Source organism: Felis catus, chromosome B4, assembly GCF_018350175.1.
Source record: "Felis catus isolate Fca126 chromosome B4, F.catus_Fca126_mat1.0, whole genome shotgun sequence".
In the NCBI taxonomy this organism is placed as follows: Eukaryota; Metazoa; Chordata; class Mammalia; order Carnivora; family Felidae; genus Felis; species Felis catus.
This window is the reverse complement of record NC_058374.1, coordinates 39,570,405-39,594,307: the sequence shown is the minus strand read 5'-3', so window position 1 is coordinate 39,594,307 and position 23,903 is coordinate 39,570,405. Positions and strand designations below refer to the sequence as shown.

General features: G+C 47.5%; 1 long non-coding RNA gene across 1 annotated transcript in view; it reads left to right on the top strand.

The window, feature by feature from the left end:
* Positions 1–23,903, top strand: part of LOC105260728 — a 60,374-nt gene that overhangs the window by 25,265 nt on the left and 11,206 nt on the right. Inside the window, exon 2 of the long non-coding RNA XR_890515.4 lies at positions 15,796–15,920. This is a non-coding gene — a long non-coding RNA (uncharacterized LOC105260728). The remainder of the gene's footprint in view (positions 1–15,795; positions 15,921–23,903) is intronic.

Below are 23,903 nucleotides of genomic sequence, written 5' to 3'. Positions count from 1 at the left end.
ATCAGGCACGGTGTTAAGGCATCTGGCAGGTAACCCATTTAATTAACTCACAACTCCGGAGTGAGATGATTTTCACAACTCCCGTTTTATGAAGGAGGGAACCGAGGCTAAGAAGGATTAAAAATTTACCCAAATCCCACAGTCAGTCTCTGGCAGAGGCGCCACTCGAACCACAGTCTTTCAAAAGCCAAGGCCTGGGCTTCTGACCGCTGCGCTCGCAAACACGTGGCCAGTGCGTGGCATCTGCACCACCCACAGCAGCTGCCCTCCCAGATGGCGGAGCTCTGAGCATTGGGCAAGCAAGACAAATTCTAAGAGGGATTCTTTTTACACTCCTGGTCTCCTGGGGGTCCAGCAGGCACGTTTAAGGGTGCCGTTCACTCTGCACTGCTTTATTTCAGTGCCGAGCTGTTCGAGTCGCCAGGGGAGGCACGGTGGGAGCAGGGGGAGGGGGTGAGGGCCTGCCGGGTGGACCTGGATGTGGCAGCTCTCAGGAGGGGCTGCAGACTGCAGACAGTGTGGCCGGCTCCCGGATTTGCAAGGCCAACTTGCGAGATTCTTCCGTCTCCAGCAAGTTTGCTCATTACTTTTCTGGCCTGGGTCTGTCTTCATTTGTTTTCCTTCTTTTTTTTGTTTTCTTAATTTTTTTGATGTTTTTATTTATTTTTGAAATAAAAATGGGAAAGCACGAACCAGGAGGGGCAGAGAGAGGGAGACAGGGGCTCTGTGCTAACAGCAGAGAGCCCGATTTGAGGCTTGAACTCACAAACTGTGAGATCCTGACCTGAGCTGAAGTCAGATGCTTAGCCAACTGAGCCACCCAGACGCCCTGTTTTCTTTCTTTTTTTAAAGATTGTTTTCCCTTTATGGTGTAAACCTTTTTCTGGCATTATGTATGCCAAGTACTGGTGCTAAATCATTCACATTAAACCCTCCGTAGGCAGCGTCTCGTTTGGTCCCGTAACAGTAGAATGAAGTAGGTACTGTTATTATTCCCATTTTCAAATGATGAAGAAACTGACCCTCAGAGAGGTTAAGTGATATCTCCAATGCCTGCCTGATTCCGTGCCCTGCACCCTTAACCTTGATGACGATGTGCTGACGATGAGTTTTGCCCTCACACCGTACAAGGCACCGTTTCAAGTACTTGTCTCGTGGTAACTCATTCAGCCCTCACATCACTGTGATAGGGACCACTATCATCTCTGTCCAATAAATGGGGAAACTGGGCACAGAAATTTGCCTACCCTCACCCAGCCTAGAAGTGGCAGAGCTGGCTGGCATTCTATTTGACTGCTTATATTCTGTGATACAATAGGAAGACATCCCCTGGTTTTTGTTTGGCTTTCCACTTGAAGTCTCTGGTGATAGCTTGGACGGGGAAGCCAAGGTGCTGAGAACAGAGTCTCCAGGCTGGACTGGAAGAGGGTGCCAGTGACGCTGCAGCCCCGGGATGGGGGCGGCAGAGACAGCAGCCACAAGCTGGGGGCCCTGCCAGGAAAGGCCACAAAGCCCACTGGTGGGCTGGCACCCCTGTGCTGGGTGGTGCACAGGGATGAGTCGTGGCTTCTAGAAGGCCAGCAGAACATGGTCTTTGGGAAAGGAGAGAACCCAAGGGAAGGGCTGGCGTGACCTCAGCATTCAGATCTGAGAAGGGCTGCCCTGTGGGATAGGGGATGTAGGTAGCAGCCCTCCCAAGAGCCAGGCGAGAAGAAGTAGGTTTCTGTTTAGACGACAGCGAAGACGTTTCGGGAAGAAAGCAGGATACATCCCCAACGGGCCACGGAGCCTGTGCCCAGAGGAGGGGCTTGTAAGAGAGAGGAGATGGTCCACCCTGAAGCTAATCTCTTCATTATCTCTGCCCCTAACCTTCTGAAACCCTATCCATTTTTGGAGTTTTGACTCCACTGTCATTTCCTCCACACAGCCCACCCTGACCACTCCCCACACACGTGTAGAACTCAGTTTCATTCAGGGGACAGAAAGGCTAAGTATTCTGAGGTCTAGGCTAGTCCATGTTCATTCAGAGCAGGGGTCCCTCCCCAGTGGGCTGGGACCAGTCATTCAGGTGACTGATGCCTCAGACACTCTGGAATCCAGCCCAGTCAGTCCTGGGACCTCTTCTCCCAATAAGCCCATTCTCACGGCAAATATGCCCTCTCTGCTGTTCATTTGGACTTGGACGTTGGATGCCTGTCACCTCTCTGGGATGGTGTCTCCTGGTGTTAGCAGCTTCTTGCATACATATGTGCATTTCTCAGGTGCTCCTGCCACACTTATTGAGCACATACCATATGCTGAGCACTATTGTAATGACTTTCCAGGGGTTATCTCATTTAACCCTCCCAACAACCCTGGGAGTTGATGTTATGATCACAGCAAGTCACAGAGAAGGAGATAGACACCCAAATCCTCAGCAGCTAAGGAGCAAGCCCTGGCCCAAACACAACGTCAAAACCTTGGGCATCAACATCTGGGATTTGTTTCTGACTTGTCCTCAGTAAAAAGAAGTCAGAGACCTTCTTTGTATCTCTCTTAGCAAGTGTCTTTGCATAGCAGTTGTTCCATAAGTGTTAGCTTATTGACTGTGCAAAGACATTTATCATCTGCTTTTTCCATGTTCGGTGAGTGAAAGTGCTTTTGAGAGGGTAAGAGAGTATCGAATCCTTGCTAGACAAACTCAGGTACTTCTTGAAGAAGTGAGAGATTTGTAGGCAGTGTCCTAGAAAATTGTGTTCGAAGTCATTATAGGAGCTGTGATATAATATAAAATTGATATTTAGTTTTTGTCCCTGGATCCTGACACAGAGTTCCTAACTCCCTTGGAATTTCCTCGGTGAGGGGAGTGATTGGAGCATTCTTTGTTCTAGGAAGACCACTCTTGGTGGCCCCTACATAGCTTCAGGATGGAAGCCTGTCACCAAAAAGACTCAGGCATGATTAGAATGTTGGAACTTTGAGCTCCTTCCCCCAGCCTCCTGAGAAGGGAGAGGGGCTGGAGATTCAGTCAGTCACCAACGGCCAGTGATTTAATCAGTCATGCCTAGGAGTGGGGAACACCCCGACTCCCTGGAGACAGAAGCTCCCGTGCTCTGGATTCTTCCAGACCTCACCCTATGTACCTCATCATCTGGCTGTTTATTTGTGTCCTTTATAGTACCCTTTATAATCAACTGGTAATAGTAAGTCAACTGTTCTTGAGTTCTGTGAGCCATTCTAGCAAATGATCAAGCCCGGGGAAGGGTCTTATGGGAACCCCTGAATTTATAGCTGGTCAGTCAGTAGTGCAGTTGGCAACCTGGAACTTGTGACTGGCGTTGGACATAGGGCAGTCCTGCGGGGCTGAGCCCTTAAACCATGGGGTCTGTGCTAACTCTGGGGAATTAGCATCAGAACTGAATGAATCCTAGGGCACCCAGTCAGTGGGAGAATTTGTTGGTTTGGGGGAAAAGCCCCCACATTTTGTGCCAGAAGGGTTGTGAGTAAACACAGTTCATAGAAACAAACAGAAAGGGGAAAAACAGTTGGGAATGAGGGGTACAGGGAGATGACCCCATATCAGCATAACCTTGATTAATTGACTCAGCCCATCAAAACCATTTTATTAACTGCCCTTCCCTCTCTGTCTGCCGCTTTTAGGAGAAAACTGGCTCATACCAGGATTGATGTTAAAAATGCACCTTCCAGGGGTGTCTGGGTGGCTCAGTCGGTTAAGTGTCCAACTCCTGATTTCGGCGCAGGTCATGATCTCATGGTCATGAGTTCAAGCCTCGAGTTGGGCTCTGAACTGATGGCAGGGAGCCTGCTTGGGATTCTCCATCTCCCTCTCTCTCTTCCCCTCCAACTCGCACACACACACACACTCTCTCTCTCTCAAAATAAATAAAATAAACATTAAAAAGAAAGAAAGAAAGAAAGAAAGAAAGAAAGAAAGAAAGAAAGAAAGAAAGAAAGAAAGAAAGAAAGAAAGAAAGAAAATGCACTTTCCAGAAAATGCCAAGGCATCAGTGTAGACTTGACTTGATCTCTGCCCAGTCTGTCTACATCTCCAGTCCTGGACAGTTAAGATCTAGTGCCCAGTGGTGACATCAAGTCAGAAGAAGTCTCTGGGGCACCAGGGTGGCTCAGTCGGTTAAGTGTCCGACTTTGACTCAGGTCATGATATCACGGTTCATAAGTTTGATCCCGAAGTTGGACTCTGTGCTGACAGCTCAGAGCCTGGAGCCTGCTTCAGATTCTGTGTCTCCCTCTCTTTCTGCCCCTCCCTGTTCACGCTTTGTCTCTCTCTCTCTCTCAAAAGTAAATAAACATTTTAAAAAATTAAAAAGAAGAAGAAGAAGAAGCCCCTGAAATCACCATGAAGGTTGCATTCATTTCTCTTGCTAAGATAGGAAAGTAGCCTCTTGGTTGTGAGACTTTTTTTTGTAAGAAGAATTGAAACATAAAAAGGGTTTTTTTGGTGAAGTTCACATCTAGCTCATAAAAATGATGTTTGAAGAACTTCTCCAAACTCTGTATGCTTTGGTCAATTGACCTGTTACTGTAACGAGCAAATCGGAAGCCACAAATAAATTGAGGAAGAAGGTATACTCTTCACCACAAGATTCTGTTGCTTATCTAGACACTTTATCATGGTACTTCTTTGTTTCTTTTTAATTGTTTTTTAATGTTTATTTTTGAGAGAGAGAGACAGAGAGACAGAGTGTGACTAGGGGAGGGGCAGAGAGAGAGGGAGACACAGAATCCGAAGCAGGCTCCAGGCTCTGGGCCATCAGCACAGAGCCTGATGTGGAGCTTGAACTCACAAACCATGAGGTCATGACCTGAGCCAAAGCCGGATGCTTAATCCACTGAGCTACCCAGGCACCCCTCGTGGTACTTCTTTAAATTGAGAGCACTTCTGGTACATTTTAAATGCTTTCACTCACTTACAAGTGAGATTTATATATTCTATCCAGAAAATCTGGTGAAGTGTCCTCAATTTTGAAATCCTTAAAAATCTTACCATGTTAAAGCCAAAAGGGGCATTTGTGTCTCTCTTCCTCGCTTCAAAGATGAGGAAACAGCAGCCTGGAAAAAATTATATGGCGTGGTCACATCGAAAGGCTTTGTCTGTGACAGGCTGTCCAATTTCAAGTTTTTCCCCATTACTGTGCATCTTCCTTGTATCCAACATATCTGTTAGTCCCTGTTTAGGATCCTCTGTTTGGTCCTCAGCTGCTGTCATAGATGCTTAATCATTCCCTGATTCCCCTTTTGTATTTTTTCCCATTTGTTATTGAAAAATTTCAAACATAAAATAGAGAATATAATATAAATAACTCCCATGTGCCCCTCACTCAGCTTCTACAATTATTAACATATGACCAATCTTCTTTTATCTGTACCTTTCCCCAGCTTCCCTTCCTGCACAGATGATTTTAAAGCAAATCTGAACAATCACGTAATCTCATCTATAAATACTCCATGTGCAACTGTGTAAGAACCCTCTCATACAAATACCTATATCTGTATCTACAATACAATTATCACAACAAAAATTAACAATAATTCCCTAATAGCATCAAAATTCCACAATTGTCGATTCACCTCTCTGTCTGCATGTGTGTGTCTCTCCTTCTCTTTTGCAATTGATTTGTTAGAATCAGGCTCCAAACAAAGTTGGAAATCAGATTTCAGGTAGCAGGTGGAATGATCAGCTGACCATCCAAAGTTCTTTCATTAGAATGTTTGGAAACTAGGGGAAATAAATTGCATACTAAGAATACTTGATAATAATCATGGATCACATTTATGTATGCCTTTACACTTCATAAGCTACTTGAGCCATGGAATTTGTGTCAGATAAGGTACACAGCTATCATTTGCCTCAGAGAGAGGAAACTGAGGCCTGGGGGGTTTTACGGGACCTAATTAAAGGTCAACTGAGACCACCCAAATTTCCTGCCTCGGCTCTTCTGACTGCAACAAAATAACATTATAACCATAGAAGCTCATTAACCTTTACAGCAACCTAGGAAGTAAGTGCCTTTATTCTCATTCCACAGATGAAGAATCCCAGGCACAGAGGGGCTGAAACACTTTCTCAAGGTCACCCAGCACCAGCATTTAAACCCAGATCTTTCTGATTCCTGAGCTCAAGCTTGTAACTCCTGTTATATACCAGTATTGCATTGCAAGGCAGCTGTAATCATCAGTGTTGAAAGTTACCTATTGACTTTATCTGTTTTCCCTTTCAGAATTTGGCTTTGATTATGGACTCAAATTCTGTTAAAAACAATGTGTACTTTTCAGACATTGCATAAACGTGGATGTGATTTTCCTTTATCTGAAGTTCTACATGACTCCCCGCTAAATAATTAAGAGCTGAAAATAAATCCTAGGCTTTGGACCTGTCTGCCCCAACCCCACACAGCCAATGGCTAGCGACACACAGTCCCCGCCTTGGCCTGGCTGGGCTTAGTCTGTCTTGTGCTTTCAGGAGCAATCAAAGCCCTTTTTAGAAAATATTTCCTGGGCTTCTGTGGCCTTGGGTGGACAGAGTTTTCCACTAGGCTTTTTTTTTTTTTTTTCCAGCCACACTGGCCCTTAAGAAGATGTTACTCAAGGCTCCACACCTACTTCAAACATTTTTAGGGGCCCTGGCTGGGGCCTCGTGCACGATTGCCAGGAACCCTCCAGAGAGGAGGAGCCCAGCGTTGGGCCTTGCCTTGGTCACAGTGTTTACTGAGAGTTCCAGAGGCCCGCTGTCAGTGTGGCGATTCTTTTTTTCTCACACTTCCCCAAACAGCATACTCTTGTTAGGCAGCTGCTGCTCCCAAGGCCGTCTTTCTGCCCCCGGTTGCTTTTCCCATGTTTGTATCCCTGGTGGGATTTTCTCCCCTTCCTTTTTTTAAGGGCTTTCTCCCTAAGTCTCTCTGTCGCGGAACAGCTGTGCTCTGATATTAGATAGAATGTTTTCTGTGCTCACCACAAGCTTTTGAACAAAAGGGTTTTAAGAACCCTGATAAATGAACAAGGTCTCTGGGAAGATGAAATGTTACCAACATTTCAAACAATCACAATCCTTGTGCATCTCTAAAGCTTTGCCCTTTCAAAGCAGTGCTGGGTGGGTATTTGGTTGTGGAGTCTTGTAGACTGGGATTTTTTTTTTTTCCAGTCTCCCCATCGACCTGACATGGGAAAGTCGGTCAGAAGATGGCCCTTCACCGGCATCAAAGCCCCACGCTTGCTTTCCCATCGGCTGATTGTCTCAGAGTGAGGCCCCTCTGGAGAGTTTCGGGGAGTTTGGTCCCCAAGGGGAGCAAGGCAGAGCTTTCTGGCTTCTATTACCTTCCTGGTGCTGTTGAGGCTCTATCCTCATCTGAGGGTACAGACCGTCCCCGACTTACTATGGTTCAACCTACAGTTTTCCAACTTTATGATGGTATGAAAGCCATACCCATTCAGTAGAAACCATACTTTGGATTTTGAATTGCGATCTTTTCCTGGGCTACAGATACGCAGCGTGATGCTCTCTCACAATGCTCGGGGGCAGCAGTGAGCAGGAGCTCCGGGTCACCCACGCTATCACAGGTCAACAACCATTCTGTACCCAGACAGCAATTCTGATGGTCACTTTCACGACAGTATTCAATCAATTACATGAGCTATTCAACACTTTATTTTTAAAGGGGGATTTGTGTTAGATGATCTTGCCCAACTGTAGGCTAAATGTCAGGGTTCTGAGCGCGTTCAAGGTAGGCTAGGCTAACCTGTGATGTTTGGGAGGTTAGGTGTATTAAATGCATTTTCAACTTACTGTATTTTCATCTTATGATGGGGTAACTGGGACACTACCCCATCATAAGTTGAGGCAGACCTGTATTGGAGATCAAGAACACTTAATCAAGAGTAGCCACTCTTGATTATGAGCTACCTGTCAGCAGGTGCTGCGCTGAGCACTGGATATTATCCTATTCCATCTATAAAGCAGTCCTATGAAGTCTATATGTATCACCCCTAACTTTCAAATGAGGACTCTGAGGCTTGAGGACGTTAAGCACTTGGCCCAAGATCATTACAAGCAAGGGGCAGGGTCAGTTTTTAAACCCAGATTTTTGGGACTCCAAAGCCTCTGCTTTCTTTGCCCAAAATGGCATCCCTGAGGTGTCTGGCCAGGGATGACTGGGGTCTCCTTAGACTGTTCTGATGTCCTCCTACATGTATTTAGGGCTTTATCCTAAACTGAGGGGCTCTTCCATCTTTAAACTCTTCTCGTTACCCCCATCCCCACATCCCATCTATGCCCTCTGAAGTGTCTTCCTCAATTCCGCATTTTAATACTATCCACACCCTAGGATGCTTGCTCACAGCCCAGTCCGTGGTCCCAGCTCAGACGTTCGCTCCCCAGCCCACGTTTCTTCCTGGTACTGCTTTACATGGGAACAGAAAGGTCAAGGCTTGAAGTAAAATGACAGATGGAAAGAAAAGCCTCTCCCGGCCTGTGGAGCTCCGTGAAATCCTTCATTATGGGATTTCCCTTGTTGGGGCTGCAAGGAGAAGCCTGGAGGCTCACAGCAAAAATCTATAACACATAAAGGCACTGTATACACAGGCATTGCTCATCACAGTGAAAACATCTGACAAGCAGTCCCAAGGGTGGGGGCAGCGGGGTGATGGGAAGGAGGAGGGAGGAGAGGAGAGGAAAGAAAAGAGGAAAATGACCAGCATCATGATTTCATTTCCTGCCTGTTGGCTCTGTGCCTGCTCTCCTCACAGAGATCTGAAGAGGTCTTTTAAAAATTCAGCCGGAAAGATTTAGGCTAGACCAAAGAACATCAAAGCCACCTGAGCCTAGAGACTCAGGTATAGACCATTAAGGTATCTCCTTCTCTGGCAGTCTTTGACACTGGGTCCAGGCTCAACATTTGGGGGTATTTAGGGATGGGCCGGCACAGAGGCAGGGGCATGGACTCCACGGTTTTGGTCCTGTGGATTCAGGAAAGAGTAGTCATGGGTTGCCTTGAGGGGCATTGTCTTCCCAAGCTGGCATGGTGTGAAATCAGTAAGCCCATACAAGAAACTCAGGAGGCACCTATGGGGCAAAGCCCCCAAACTCCCATCTCTAGCCATACGCGTACACCCCTTTTCCTCTTCTGCCATCGTTCTTCCCCATCTTTTCTAATTTCCCATATTCTTTGAAGCTTCCCATTACCCCTAGGGAAAAACCCAGACAATGCATCTCTCCTTCTGGGATTTTCATGTTGATGAAGAAAAAGACTTCCCCCAGGACACAAAGTTAATCATAAATCACATGTTTCTAGCAAACTTGGGAGGGGTTTCATTCTTGGGGGGAGAAGGAGGGCAGGTTCCTGGGCCCAGACGCGGTGAGGCTGCCCAGTCCCAAGAGTCAGCTGCCTTCCCTCCGCTGCTCCAGTGCACCCTAAATGGGACACCTCCAGGTTCTTTTATGCAAAGGCAGGCTCTGAAAAGAGCAAAGACCTTTTTGCAGCCATCTCAGGGAGTAGTCTGTGCCACCTGGCGAAGCCGTGGTGGTGGCGATGTGGAACGTGGAAGCTTCCCCTGGTTCCAGTTGAGCCATGGGACCTCGGACAAGTTATTCCCTCTGGTCTCTGTTTCTCCTTTGGCCCAAAGGGGTTACGTTTGAATTATCCTGCTTGGGAAGTCATGAGGATCAAGGGAAATAAAATTCGGGAAGTTCTTTGAAAGGTTGAAAGTGACATTTAAGTGACTGTTGTTATTCAGGATTTCAGCGAGAGGAGAAATAGGAACCCAAGGCAGGCCACCCCACCCCTTCTGCCCGAATTTGCCAAGCCTCTGTAGTGGCAGTGGCCATGCCCCGCTGGGAGCCGTGGGAGGAGAGGGCTCCAGAAGCCAGCAGTAGTTGGAACTGCGGCTGGCCGGGCCTGCTCCAAACCCCAGGAAAATCAGAGTTTCTGTGGAAACTTAAGCTGTGCCTGCTGGACCAGACTGGGATGGGGGTGGGGGCTGCACTCTGCCAAATGGTGGGCAACCAGTGGAGTGACAGCTGGAGGGTAGAGGGCTGGAGGGCGCGGGAGCCCTTCTCCTGCCAGCCTGTGCTAGGCCGGAACGCTGCCTGCCCGCGGCGTAGGCAAAGCCTGGGGGCTCTGAGCGGGGGCAGGGTGAGGCTGGGGAGCCTGTGTGTGGGATGCTGGAGAGGTCTGGGGCCAGCCGGCAGGGCATACGGTGGTGTGCATTGCCCATTGAAACCAGAAGGAGGACTGAGTCCGGCCTGGCAGTCCCTGCCTGGCCTTTACAGGAGGAGGTTTCCTGCTCTGCTCGAATCATATGAAAGCCCAGGGGCTCACCTGCTGCTCTTGATGTACAAAGACCCCCTGTATCCCAACCCCCTGACTCTCACTCTCCTTCCCCAACACACATTCTGCCCCCCACTTCACACACACACACAGTCCCACCCTCAGGAGGACACCCAAACAGAGAGTACTTTCCCGTTTGCTCCTGTGGGCACTTGTGCATGTCCGTTCGCTCTCCGTCCTCCCCATTGCCTGGCCACCCGGCAGAGCAAGATGGCTCACAGTCCGCAGCCAGTGACACGGGGTCGACAGAAAAGTCTGCCTGAGGTGTGACTGCTGTCACTCGGTGCTCTGGGATTTCGGGGTCAGCCCTCGGGACACAGTGCTGTCCTGCAAGACACCCGCTATCAGTTTTTATAGGCTGGCCCCTGACATGAACTGGCCTCTCATAAAAGAGTCCATGACCCTTTCTGCAGGACACGACATTTTAAGACCCATTTAAAAAGCACATAACGTGGTTTTAAAAACTAAAAGGTACAGTTATTTCTACACGTGGAAGTTGAACCAATGTCACTGGTGTCACTGGCCCAAGGAGTCCCCAGGACTTCATTCCCTCCCCCACTCCTCCCCCTACCCCCACTGCTGGTCTTGGGAGAGTGATTCAGCCTCTCTGGGCCTCAGCTTTTTCATCCTGGAAAGGAGGGGGAGTGGGCCAGGTTTCCCTCCAGAAGGACAACTCAGTAATAACAGGAGGAATTATGTTAACATTATTATAGTTATAATATATAGGATGCAGGGGCATCTGAGTGGCTCGGTCGGTTTAAGTGTTCAACCCTTGACTTCCTTCGACTCAGGTCATGATCTCACAGTTCATGAGACTGACCCCATGTCAGACCCTGCGCTGACAGTGGGGAGCCTGCTTGAGATTCTCTCTCCCTCTCTCTCCCTCTCTCTCTGCCCCTCCTCTGCTCACTTGCTCACTCTCAAAATAAATAAACTTTAGGGGCGCCTGGGTGGCTCAGTCGGTTGGGCGTCCGACTTCGGCTCAGGTCACGATCTCACGGTCCTTGAGTTTGAGCCCCACGTCGGGCTCTGGGCTGATGGCTCGGAGCCTGGAGCCTGTTTCCGATTCTGTGTCTCCCTCTCTCTCTGCCCCTCCCCCGTTCATGCTCTGTCTCTCTCTGTCCCAAAAATAAATAAACGTTAAAAATAAATAAATAAATAAATAAATAAATAAATAAACTTTAAATAAATAAATATACATATATATGATACCATGTAATATATAGGATACCATACATCCTTCATTTTTTGTCTTCTAATCTTCACCAAAAAAGTGTACAATTTTCGTTGGTAAAGGCTTCACTCTCAATTCCTTTTCTGTATCAGTCACTTCATTCAAGTTTTACCGAAACGCTTGTACTGCCAGCACGGCCTCCAAGCCCCCCGAGTCTCCTGAGCCCTGCTTTCCTGGAATATTGCATCTGCCTGAAGGTGCCCCTCTCTGCTGCTGCCACCTTCCCCCATTGGTTCTTCTGACACTGACGCTCCCCCACCCTGAAACCCCACAGCCTTGTCAACGAAGCCCAGGAGACCTGTCACAGGCTAGCATTTAGATGCAGTCTACTAAATCACCAGTGTTTATTGCTGGTAGTAGCTGTTGTTTTCCTGCCTTTTTTACAGATGAGCAAAGGAATTCGCTCGTGGGAACCTGCTCCAAAGCTTGTGCCTTTTCCTTCCGCCCACACGGTCTCCTTCTCCTGCCTCATTCCTACCACTTCTCACTTCCCTTTACCTAATTATTCCTGCACCTTGAGGGATCTGTGACATTTAAAGCCTCTGGGTTTTTGTTTTGTTTTGTTTTTTACAGGGTGTTCCTTCTGGCTAGTGTGATACTTACATGTCTGCCCAGGAAACTCCTCTTCAGGTTCCAGACTCTTGCTCAAGCATTTCATCCTTTGTGAAATCTTCCCAGACCTCCTGAAAGTTGTTCCTTCCTCTGGTTAACACTGTCTTTTCATCCTGCTGTTAGTCTGTCCTATTATGAGGTTGCCATTGAATGATGTGTCTGCCTCCTCTAGGGACCAGTGAGCACTTCAGGGTAGGGACCAGGTTTTATTTGTTATGGATTCCCTTATCCCAGGCACAGTGCCCGGGCTAACATGAATTGAACAGTTTTTCGAGATGCTAAGTACTTTACACAGACTATCTTTTTTTTTTCTTAATCTTTATTTATTTTTGAGAGAAAAGAGATAGCGAGCAGGAGGAGGGGTAGAGACAGAGGGAGACAGAACCCAAGCAGGCTCCGTGCTGTCAGCACAGTGCCTAATGCAGGGCTTGAACTCACAAATTGTAGATCTTGCCCTGAGCCTAAATCAAGAGTCGGATGCTTAACTGACTGAGCCACCCAGGCACCCCTACATGGGCTTTCTTATTTAACTTTCCTATAACTCTATAAGATATCATTTCCCCCCTGCCTTTTCCAGTTGAGGAAATTGAGAGGGAGGAAGGTTATAATCGGGTGTGGTGGTACCAGGGGATTTGTTCTGAAGCTGGGTTTCTCTATGCATTGTTTTTACTTTACACTGTGTGTTTGGGGAGCGGCTATCACAGACTAAAGCTCTCCCTTGGTGTCACTCAGCCACTCTTTGGTGCCATTTCTAGAGGGGAAGTTAAGTCATTTGCCCAAGATCACATGGGTGGACAGGAAGAGTCAGGACTTGAACCCTGGGTAGCTGCTGGACAAGACCTGAGATGGTTGCCAGGAAGCAGTTAGTGAGAAGTCATTAGGTAATGAGTCATTAGCATGGGGTTTACAAGAAGAAACCCATAGGACTTATTTTTTTTTTCTAGCTTATAGGTTAATAGGGGAAGTAAGTCATTAAAATGTACACAATGACACACACAAAAAGGACACGCCCGGCAGGTGCATAAAATAGGAATTGGGCAGAAGTTTCTGTGTTGAGGAGCTGTTGTGTGAAGGGAGCTGAGAAGGTAGATGATTTCTGGGTAAAGGGGAACATGACTCAAAATTCTGATGAAGAGGAAGAGATACGCTGTTGTGTTAAGCTGCAGCCTGCCTACCATGTGGGTCCCCTTTTCTTCATCTGCATAAAGTGGGGGTTGGATTGAATGGTCTCAGAGTCCCCTTCCAGCATTGATACCTTATGACTCTGGTTTTGTTTTCAAAGCAGAGGAAATATTAAACAGATACAGACAGCACTTAGAGTCTCTGCAATTCCTGTGACTTTTTAAAAACTTCTCAGAGAACAGCCTCTCAGACATTTCCATGTAGCTGTCTGTTTTGAGACTTGTCTGTGCCCAGATCTCATCAGGAATCAGCTTTCCTCCATCCCTGCCCAGGGACTGTATGGGTTTTCATGTTCAATAGTCAGGAAAATCAGCTGCAGGAAGAGGGGGAAAAAATCATAAAGTTCTCCAGAGACGAACAGAACTGGTTTCAGGTTCTTCGTGATTTTGCATTATCCGGGCCAGTTCGTTCTTATGGTAGTGTGGATAATCCACCACTTTTATCTAGGAGTTGTGGGTAATCTGACAGATGATAGAGGGAAGGTCAGGTGTGTCTCCAGCAGGTGAGTGGGCCCTTCTCAAGGAAGCATGGAGAGCTGAATCCGCGGCTCTTTTCTTGCTCTTGCCCAGAGTCAGAAGGCCAGCATATTGCACAGGGTGGTGGTGGGGAGTCTAGTCACTTCCCAGAAGCCAGCCCACCCCACCCCCTTTGGAGAGTAAGAAGGAGATGAATGTAATGGTTTTGGTTCCAAGCCCAACCAAGGCTGCACTGGGGCGAAGGTTACCAGTGCTCAGAGTCTAGGGGAGTAGCAGCTGCCTGGGAAACCCATGGAGCTGCCAAGTGCCTTCCATTCGAGGATCCCAGCAGCACTTGTGGGGGGAAAGGCCCAGAAAGAATGGGGGAAGGGGTGGCATGGGGGATGCTGGGAAAAGGCTGCTGATAAGAGCAAGCTTTGCTGAAGCTCTGGGAGCAGTGACTTCTGAGTGGGGAAGAGGGAGGCAGGTGGGAGGTGGTGACCATGGACTGTGCCCCTGAACACCGCCTAATAGATGGTCGATGCCACAAGAGTCCTCATGGCCGGCTGCGGGAGACCTTCCTACAGAGGAAATAGTTTTAAACATTAGTGTAACAGATTTGTTTGTGCCAGGTACAGATGGCTTACAACTAACTTTATGTGTTTTGTGCTGTAAAATTTGGAGGGTGCCTGGGTGGCTCAGTCAGTTAAGTGTCTGGCTTTTGATTTTGGCTCAGGTTATGATCTCACGGTTCCTGGGGTTGAGCCTGCCGTGGGGCTCTGCGTTGACAGTATGGAGCCTACTTGGGATTCTGTTTCCCTCTTTCTCTACCTCTCCCCCTCCTCTCAAAATAAACTAATAAAAACCTAAAAACTGAAATAAACTAAAATAAAAATTGTGGGTGGTAAACTTGGAGCCCATCTTTACAAGGGTAATGAAGAAGATTCCAAAAAGGGAACATGTGCATGTTCATGATCTTCCCACTTCTGCTCTCACTCCTGCCTCTGTCTCTTCTTCCTCTGGGCAGGGAAAGCAGAGCAATGGGCTATGGAGGACGAGGGAGCAGGAAGAGGGCCTGGGTGGGTTCACAGCCATGTCTGGACTTGCTCCCTCTCCTCTTTTGGGTCTACTGAGCCTCCTGGGATTCCATAACTCAGTCCTCTTGCCCATTTGGGGAGCTAGGTGACCTTTCCCAAGGACTGGGCCAGCCAGTTTCTCCCAGCCCAGACTCCTCCTCCTAAGGCCAGATGCTCCTTCCATTGGACAGGCTAATTCATATGATCCCTGCTTAATCTCATGGTTCCCGAGATCCAATATCATACCCTCACACAGTGGTGGCTTCACCTAGCTTAAGGGAAAGACAATCCATTTGGGATGTTCTGATTCAGAGTATGGGCAAATAAGAAAGCTCTAATTTTCTAACATAAAGAAAATGCTACTGACCACTCTCCTCTACCTGCAGTGTAGGAGGTGCCAAGAGTCTCTTCTGGGTTCAGTGCTGGAGATGGGGGTGAGGGGAACAGAAAAAGTGGCAAGCATCCATGCTCCCCATAGCTCATAGTCTCTTGCCAGACACAGATGTAAAAGTAGCAATAATACTGGGGAGTAAAGGTGGCTCTTAAAATATAGACAACGCGGGGTGGGCAGGGATTTCACACCATCCAATAAATGGCCAGAGGAATCAGGAAAGCTTGGAAGGGAATTTGATTCAGAATTCAGAGAATAAGATTTTGGTAGGGAGAGATGGGGGTTGGCACTGCTAGTGGTAGGAATATTTAAGCAAAGACATTGGGAGCAGGAAATACTGTGTGTAAGGAAGGTACGTGTTATGTTTGACCAAACCGCAGATGTTTGGGGCAAGTGGGTGATTAGAGCCAGCATCCAGATGAGAGTTGATGGAGATATAGGGGGCTCCAGCCAAAGTATAGAGGACCCTAGTTTCACCGTATAGATTTTGGATTTTATTTTCTAGGCCCTATGGACCCATTTGAGTGTCATGGGTTTGAACACAACTGTCAGCACTTGTTCATACCTTCCGATCTACAAGACAACTGCCTAGAGCCAGGAACTCAGCCTGGTCAAAGTTAACCAGCTCAGGTGAGTAATGATCTTGTGACTACAACTGTCTTCATTAGCTCCATGCTCTAAAGAGCCCTGTTGAGAAGCAGGCATGGATACACTTGGAGTGGAGGAGCAAGATGGCTGGCAGAACCAAAAGGTACCTTGAACTTCTGCTAAGCCAGACTGAGGTCCAGAAGCAACTCAGTAATTCAGTGTAGTGAAAAGAACAGTAGAACCCAAGGCTCAGGATACCCAGGCTCCTGCCGGTTCTGCCACGAATGAGGTAAGTATGTTTGTTTGTTTATTTATTTATTTATTTATTTATTTAATTTATTTTGAGAGAGAGAGAGAGAGACACAGAGAGAGAGGGCAGAGAATCCCAAACAAGCTCTGCACCATCAGCACTGAGCCCAACGTGGGACTAGAACTCACCAACTGTGAGAGCATGACCTGAGCTTAGATCAAGAGTCAGATGCTTAACTGACTAAGCCACCCAGGTGTCCCGGTAAGTATGTTTAGATGGGCAATTCATTCAACACACAAGTACTGAGCACATATCGCATGCCAGGCACTGGACTAGACATGGAAATCCAAAAGGAACAGGACCCAGTCCCCATCCTCAGACTGCTCACATCTAGACAGATGAATTGGTTGTTTTTTTTTAAGTTTGTTTGTTTGTTTGTTTGTTTGTTTGTTTGTTTAGAGAGATTGAGCAGGGGATGGGCAGAGAGAAAGGGAGAGAGAGAATCCAAAGCAGACTCCACACTGCCAGTGTGGAGCCAGACGCAGGGCCCGAACCACGAATCGTGAGATCATGACCTGAGCCAAAACCAAGAATCAGACGCTTAGCTGACTAAGATACCCAGGCGCCCTAAGATTGTTTCAATACAGTGTTATAAATGTGCTTCTATTCCTTCCACCCTCGCTGTCTGTGACCCCTTATTCTGTACCTCTGTTTCTACAAACCAGACCTAGATGATGGCCAGGTTGCTGGGCCACCAGGCGCGACTCCCTGGGCTTTCTTGCCTCCAAGTGAGAGACAATGCAGATGACCCCAGGCACCCTGTTTCCTGAACTCCTTTGGTCCACAGGCATCTTCCCTGCACAGACACAAGGAACCTGGTTCTTGCTCCTCGCTGGGAATCGGAATTTGAACAGAAGCTGTCAGGAAGGAGTGTGCAGCATACAAGTGGATGCATTCCATGCACATGCCGGAAAAGGCCTTGATTCCCCCTATAGCTCTTATCCCCTGGCCTGGCCTGAAAAGGGGAGTCTTGCTGTGACTTTTCTCAAAGATTATGGCTGCCTTCCAGATACATGGACTCCCAAGGGTCAAGGAAAATCCCATTGCTTTAATGAGGGGCCAGGACACACAGACCCCAGCAGAACAGACAGTGCCTTGGGCTCAAAAAAACAAAAAACAAAAAAACAGACAGGCTCTGTAACAAGGAAAGTACCCAAGACCCAGGGCAGAAGTCTACCACCCAGCCTCCCTGACTCTGTCTTGCTGTTTGCTGCCTCCCAGGCCGCATTCCTAATGCAAACCAGATTCTACCTCACTGCTGCTCTGTTTGCCTTTGCTCCTTCCCGCTGTTGGGGTCTGCACATGGGCTAGTCATCACCTTGGAAGCTCCAGACCCTTCTGTCCATCCTGTATCTCCTGGCAAAACCCAACTTCCAAGAAGCTTTCTGGACTGATCCTTGGTGATACCACTCAGTACTCACACTCTTTGGCCTCCCTTTACCTGGTGTTGCCTCTCAGTGTCCCATTCTGTGCTATGTGACTAGCAAGGGGACTGACAGCCCCATTAACTAGGACAATGGTACCCCCCTGGGGTACACATTTATGGGGGTGCACAAGATATATGGTGATGGGAAGAAAATGGGAAACTTCTATTTATTTAAAAACCACCATTGGAAAGCAAAAGTTTTCAGTAATACTGTATCAGCATTGGTTCATTAATTGGGACAGATCTACCACACTAAATTAAGATTTAATAATAGGGGAAACTGGGTATGGGGTATATGCAAACTCTCTGAGCCACCTTTACAAATTCTCCATTAATCTAAACTTTTTCTCATATAAAAAATGTATTTAAAAATATCCTTTTCATAGTCATATTGTACATATGTTTTATGATGTACACAATGTTTCCATAGAAGTACAATGTAGTTAAAACATAGGTTCAGCTGCATGATAGCAGGACTCAACTACATAGAAGTATCTGGAAGGCAGTACCTCCCATCTCCTGGGTGAAGTATCTTCTCCATCAGGCTTTTCCCAGAGACCTAGGCTCCTTCTCTCCCGTCTCCTCACCATTACTAGATCTGATCCTACTCCATGGAGTTCAAGATGGCTTAGCTACCAAATCCACACTCCAGCAGGCAGCATGGGGGAAGTGAGCGAGAGGGGGCAGGTTCCAGAATTTATACATCGCTTCCCCTGAAACCCCCTTGGCCAGAACTTAATCCAAACAGGTATGTCTAGCTGCTTGGGCACGAAAAATGTAGTCTTCATTTTGGATGGCTATATGTCTAAAATTTAGGGGTTTTAATATTATAGAAGAAAGGAAAAAGGATAATGGGAAGCAAGTAGCATTCTTTGCCACAAGTGACGATTTTATTTCACTTATGACTTAGAAATAGTTAGATGTGGGGCGCCTGGGTGGCTCAGTCAGTTAAGCCTCCAACTTTGGCTCAGGTCATGATCTCACGGTTCGTGGATTCGAGCCCCATATGGGGCTCTGTGCTGACAGTGTGGAGCCTGCTTGGGATTCTCTCTCTCCCTCTCTCTCTGCCCCTTCCCTGCCCATGCCCACTCTCTCTCTAAGAAAATAAAATAAAATAAATAAATAGTTAGATGTGCATATATTGAAGATACCACTCAATTTTTAAAAAATGATACGGGCTTACAATCAAGCAAATTTAGGCTGCCAGTTTAGGACACTAGAAAAGGGACAGGTGCGCCTGGTGGCTCAGTCGGTTAGGCGGCCGACTTCAGCTCAGGTCATGATCTCTCGGTTTGTGAGTTCGAGCCCCACGTGGGGCTCTGTGCTGACAGCTTAGAGCCTGGAGCCCGCTTCAGATTCTGTGTCTCCCCCTCTCTCTGCCCCTCCCATGCTCATGCTCTGTCTCTCTCTGTCTCTCAATAATAAATAAATGTTAAAAAAAACATTTTTAAAAAAGAAAAAGAAAAGGGACAGGTTACATTTCTAACTCGGGCTTTCTGGACCCTGACCCATGATTTTACCCCTAGGTCCAATCAAGTCTGAAGAACACATGTAAGTTTCTCTGCCGCCGGGTACCAGACACTCCAAAGCATCACCTTCTCTGCATCTGTTTCGTAGTTCCCCCAATCGACGTGTGCTGATATGCAAGAAGCCTATCTGTTTTCTTTGGAGGATCTTTATTTCAGTCGGGAGGATGAGAGAGTGAGGAAGAGGGGTAAGGAAGGACAAGGACATCGTCTGGGAGAGATGGGCAGACAGAGAAAGAAACAATGCCAGATAAAGAAGGAGAGAGATAAAGAGAAAGAGAGTGGCTAGACATCAGGCTTGGAGCCCAGGAGAAAAGGCTGCAGAGGTGGAGAGGGGCCAAGCAGAGGGGAGGCCCATGGAGTGAGGCTGGCCCAAAAGGAAGTAGGCGTTTATCTGGGGGCCTGTGAGGTCACTTACCCTCCAATGGTGGGGAAGGCCAGCTGTGCACAGGCTGACCTGGGAGCACTGCTCCTAGCTGATGACTGCGGACTTATGCAGCCCACCCTGCCAAGGTTGTTCTGCCCCAGAGGTCATCTGAGAAGGGAAGAGAGGAAGGGCTAGTTTGCAGGTGAGAGGAGAGGATCCAGTCACTTCTCTATTTCCCCTGTGCCCACCCTCTTCATACAAGGGACAGAGTTTGTGCAGGCCTTGCCTTATTTGTATAGGTGAATTTCCTTCTGTGTCTTTCTTGTCTCCCAGGAAACCACAAATGTCTCCAGTACTGCCCCCCCCCCACCCCCACCCCCAGTGCTTAGGAACACAGAGGTTGAAGCCAAGTGGAATGGGATCACTTAAGTGCCAGAGACATTTTCCAGTTGGGAGGAATGGGGAGGGCTTCACGGAGGAGGTGTCAGTCCTGAAGGACAGGAAGAGACTTTAACAAGTAGAGATGGGATGAGGAGGAAGGACATTCATGGCAGAGGGAACCCTGTGATGAAAGGCAGGAAGCGTGGAGTATACTAAAGGAGCAAGGAGGAAGGAAGAAGGAGGAGGAGAGCAGCAGGAAGCTAGGGCTGTTCCCTGTACTGGCAACAAGAATGCAACAAAGTGACTTCCCTCGAGTTACAGCTGATAAACAAAACTCTGTTTCATGTTCTGTCTACAGAAGATAGGGTCAGGACCAGGTGTCAGGACTCCTCAGCTGACAATGGGCAGCATTCTGTAAACCCCACCGTCCCGGAAGCCCCACGCATGTGGCTTTCATATCTGCAGAGGGATGCTGCTTTGTCACCCACAGGGCCAAAGTTTCCCAAGTCCTGGCCCCTGGGGTCATCCGGGCCACCAGGAAGTAGCTGGTGAGCAGGGACCAGAGCCGTTGAACAAGCAATCAAATGGACAGGTAGTCAGTCAACCAACAAATAATTATCTTCACTCCCTTTCCACTGGCTTCTGCACCACTTTTTTTTTAATGTTTATTTATTTATTTTGAGAGAGAGGGGAGGGCAGAGAGAGAGAATCCCAAGTAGGCTCCGTGGTGTCAGTGTAGAGCCTCATGTGGGGCTCGAACTCCCAAAATGCAAGATCATGACCTGAGCCAAAACCAAGAGTCAGAGAGGCTTAACTGACAGAGCTACCTAGGCTCTGCACCACTCTTTTGTTACAGAACCACTTAAATATTTTTTTCTTGAGCCTCTCATTCCATGAACCTGTATGCCACAGGTTGTTCTAATTATCCTCCTACCCTTGATGGTGCTCTTTCTCTGTCTCCTTTGCTCTTTCCTTTCCTTCGATCACCACACCAATGACCTTCCCCATGGTTTTCCTCCTCCCTGCACACTCCATTGAGTTTTACAAACGCTCTCATGGTTTTAGTGGTCACTTCTGTCATATAGAAATTTCTCTGCAGAGGTGGTATATTGGCTGAAATTCTTTTGGCAACAAACAACACAGACTGTGACTCAACTGGCTTAAATAAGAAGAATATGGGACACCTGGGTGGCTCAGTCGGTTAAGCATCTGACTCTTGACTTTGGCTCAGGTCATGATCTCACAGTTTGTGAGTTCGAGCCCTGCATTTGGCTCTGTGCTGACAGTGCAGAGCCTGTGTGGGATTCTCTCTGTCCCTCTCTGCCCCTCCCCTGTGCATACTCGCTCTCTCTCTCTCAAAATAAATGAGTAACTTAAAAGAAATTAGGGAAAACATTTATTATCACGTAGCAAGGACTCCTGAGGTCTTTTCTGGGGTTGGACTAATCTGATAGATTGATGATATCATCAGAGACCATTTCTTTCCATCTTTCTCTTTGTCCGTCCTTAGCATGCTGGGTTTTGCCCTCAGCCTTGTCCCCTCATGGTCCCAAAATGGCTGTGGAAGCTTTAGTCAGTCCATCTCATAGAGCCACATCTAGAGGCAGACAGTAAGAAGCTTCTCTTTCCATCTTTTTTCAAAAAAAGAGAGGAATCCTAGAAATGTTTAGAATCTTCTTCACAGACATACTTTATTGTCCAGAACTGTATTACATTCCCAAACTTAAAAACCGGTAAGGGGAATGGAATTATCTGTGACTAATCAAGATGTTGGGCTAATCAAGATTCACCCACAGCACTAGGGCCTGAGGCTGGATTAGAGTCTAATCTCCTCTGGAAAGTAGACTACTCTACATGTGAACAAAAGTGGGGTACAGTTAACTAAGCAGAAGGGGGAAATAGTGGTTGGATAATCAGCAGTGTCTGCCACAGATGTGACCTGATCTTTGTCTCCAACCCAGAGGTTTCTCCTAAATCCAGTCCTGTGTCTTCATACGTTCTAATATTTCCATTTAGATGTCTTAAAGACTTCAAATTTAACGTGCCTCTAGTTGAGCCCCTTCCTCAGAGCCACTTCATCTCCCAACCCCTCATTTGCAAGGACTCCACCATCCTCATAGTCTCCCAGGCTGGACACTTTCTACTGGTCTTTGCCCTCTTCTGTTTCCTTGTCCCCTAATAAGAATACCGATACAGTTGAGAGTAAAGGGGAGGTTTGGTCACTGCCAGTGCCCAAGTAAACCAGAGATGGCAAATTGTTTTTCTTACATACCTACTTCAGTTAAGTAGTAACAGCTACCTGAAGACTTGTGTAAGACAGACTCTCAGGCAAGTCTGGGCTCTGGGAGAAAGAGTGTCTTGAATGACTAGCGAGTCTATCTTGGACACTGGAGAATAAACTAGTGAGATGCACGCCATGTATTTGCTATCCTTGTGCTGGGGTTGATTAGGGAAGTTAAAGGGACACCAACTCTGTGGGAGAAGTAATAGCAATGAGGTTAATACCAGTGAACATCTGTTGAGCACAAATTCTATGGCAGGCAGTGTGATGATGAGTTTGTATGGACTGTCTCATTTCACAATCCCAATGACCCTGTAAGGTAAGTACCGTTATCACTACCATTGGAGGAACTAAAACTTGGTGAAGTAACTTGCCCAAGATTATGCAGCTAACAAGTGGAGGACATAGGATTCCATCAGGTTCATCAGACTCCACAGCCCTTGTTAATGAAGTAACCAGGATACTAGACCAGCATGTTCATTTCCCCTCACTAGGACATTCCTCTCAACCCTGAAAAGTGGACCCACACTACCTATGGCTCTTATTAAAATTCAGGTTCAGACTTAGTGCATCTGGGGTAGGGTCTGATATTCTGCATTTCTTTTTTTTTAGGTTTATTTATTTTGAGTGTGTGTGTGTGTGTGTGTGTGTGTGTGTATGCATGCACATGAGCAGGGGAAGGGGCAGAGAGAGAAGGGGAGAGAGAGAATCCCAAGCAACTTCCGTACTCTCAGTGTGGAGCCTGACATGAGGCTTGAACTCACGAACTGTGAGATTATGACCTGAGCCGAAACCAAGATGCTCGAAACCAAGAGCCAGATGCTCAACCCACTGAGCCATCCAGGTGCCCCTGAGATTCTGCATTTTTAATACATTCCCAGGAAATGCTGTTGCTCATGGTCCATGGATCACACCTTAAGCCACAAAGCCATAGAAAGTGAGCCTCGTCGGTGCAGGGTCTTTGTCTGCTTCCTGTGCCTCCTAAGAACACGGCTCATCTGTTTCCCAGTCTACCCTGCGGTGAGATGTCTGCACGGAATGCATGCAGAGTGATATGTGCCATTTACAGACCTGGTCCACAGACACCTCCTGTGAGATCCTTATTGTACTCTTCTCTTCCCGTCTGGCACTGCCTGTTGACAGCCAGGCATCCTTGAATGCCAGATGCTTTGCCAGCCTGGGTCCTGGGAAGATATTGTGGAGTAGCTCCCCACCCCCACTGTCAAGTGGACTTTAAGTGAGTGAGAAACTTCTCTTGTCTTAAGCCACTGAGATTTGGGGCTGTCGCTGCTACAGTAGCTGGGCATTATCTTCACTAATATGTTTCCCCACTTTTCAGATGCGAAAGATGAGATCAAGAACAGTAAAGTGATCTTTCTAGACACATGAACCAGCCAGTGAGATGGAACTAGAATCCAGGTCCTCCAACTCTTGTCACTGAACCCCAGTGACAACCCCAGTGGGGTCTCCCCTCATGTCCTCCCAAGGCTTTTTCACTTTGCCTAATTCCCTGCTCTTCCTGACACTGGGCTGATACTGGGGCAGACGGTGGGACAGCAAGACAGAGGCAGACAGAGTGGAGAGACCTAGCTGTGAGAAGGAATGACCCTAAGAATGTTGATGATAGGCCAGGGTGCCACCAACCAACGGTTTCTGTGACTGTTTTCCCTGTGGCTTTTAGGACTGAACTCTATGACAGGGTTTTCTGGCATTCGGATCCATGCCACACCTTTC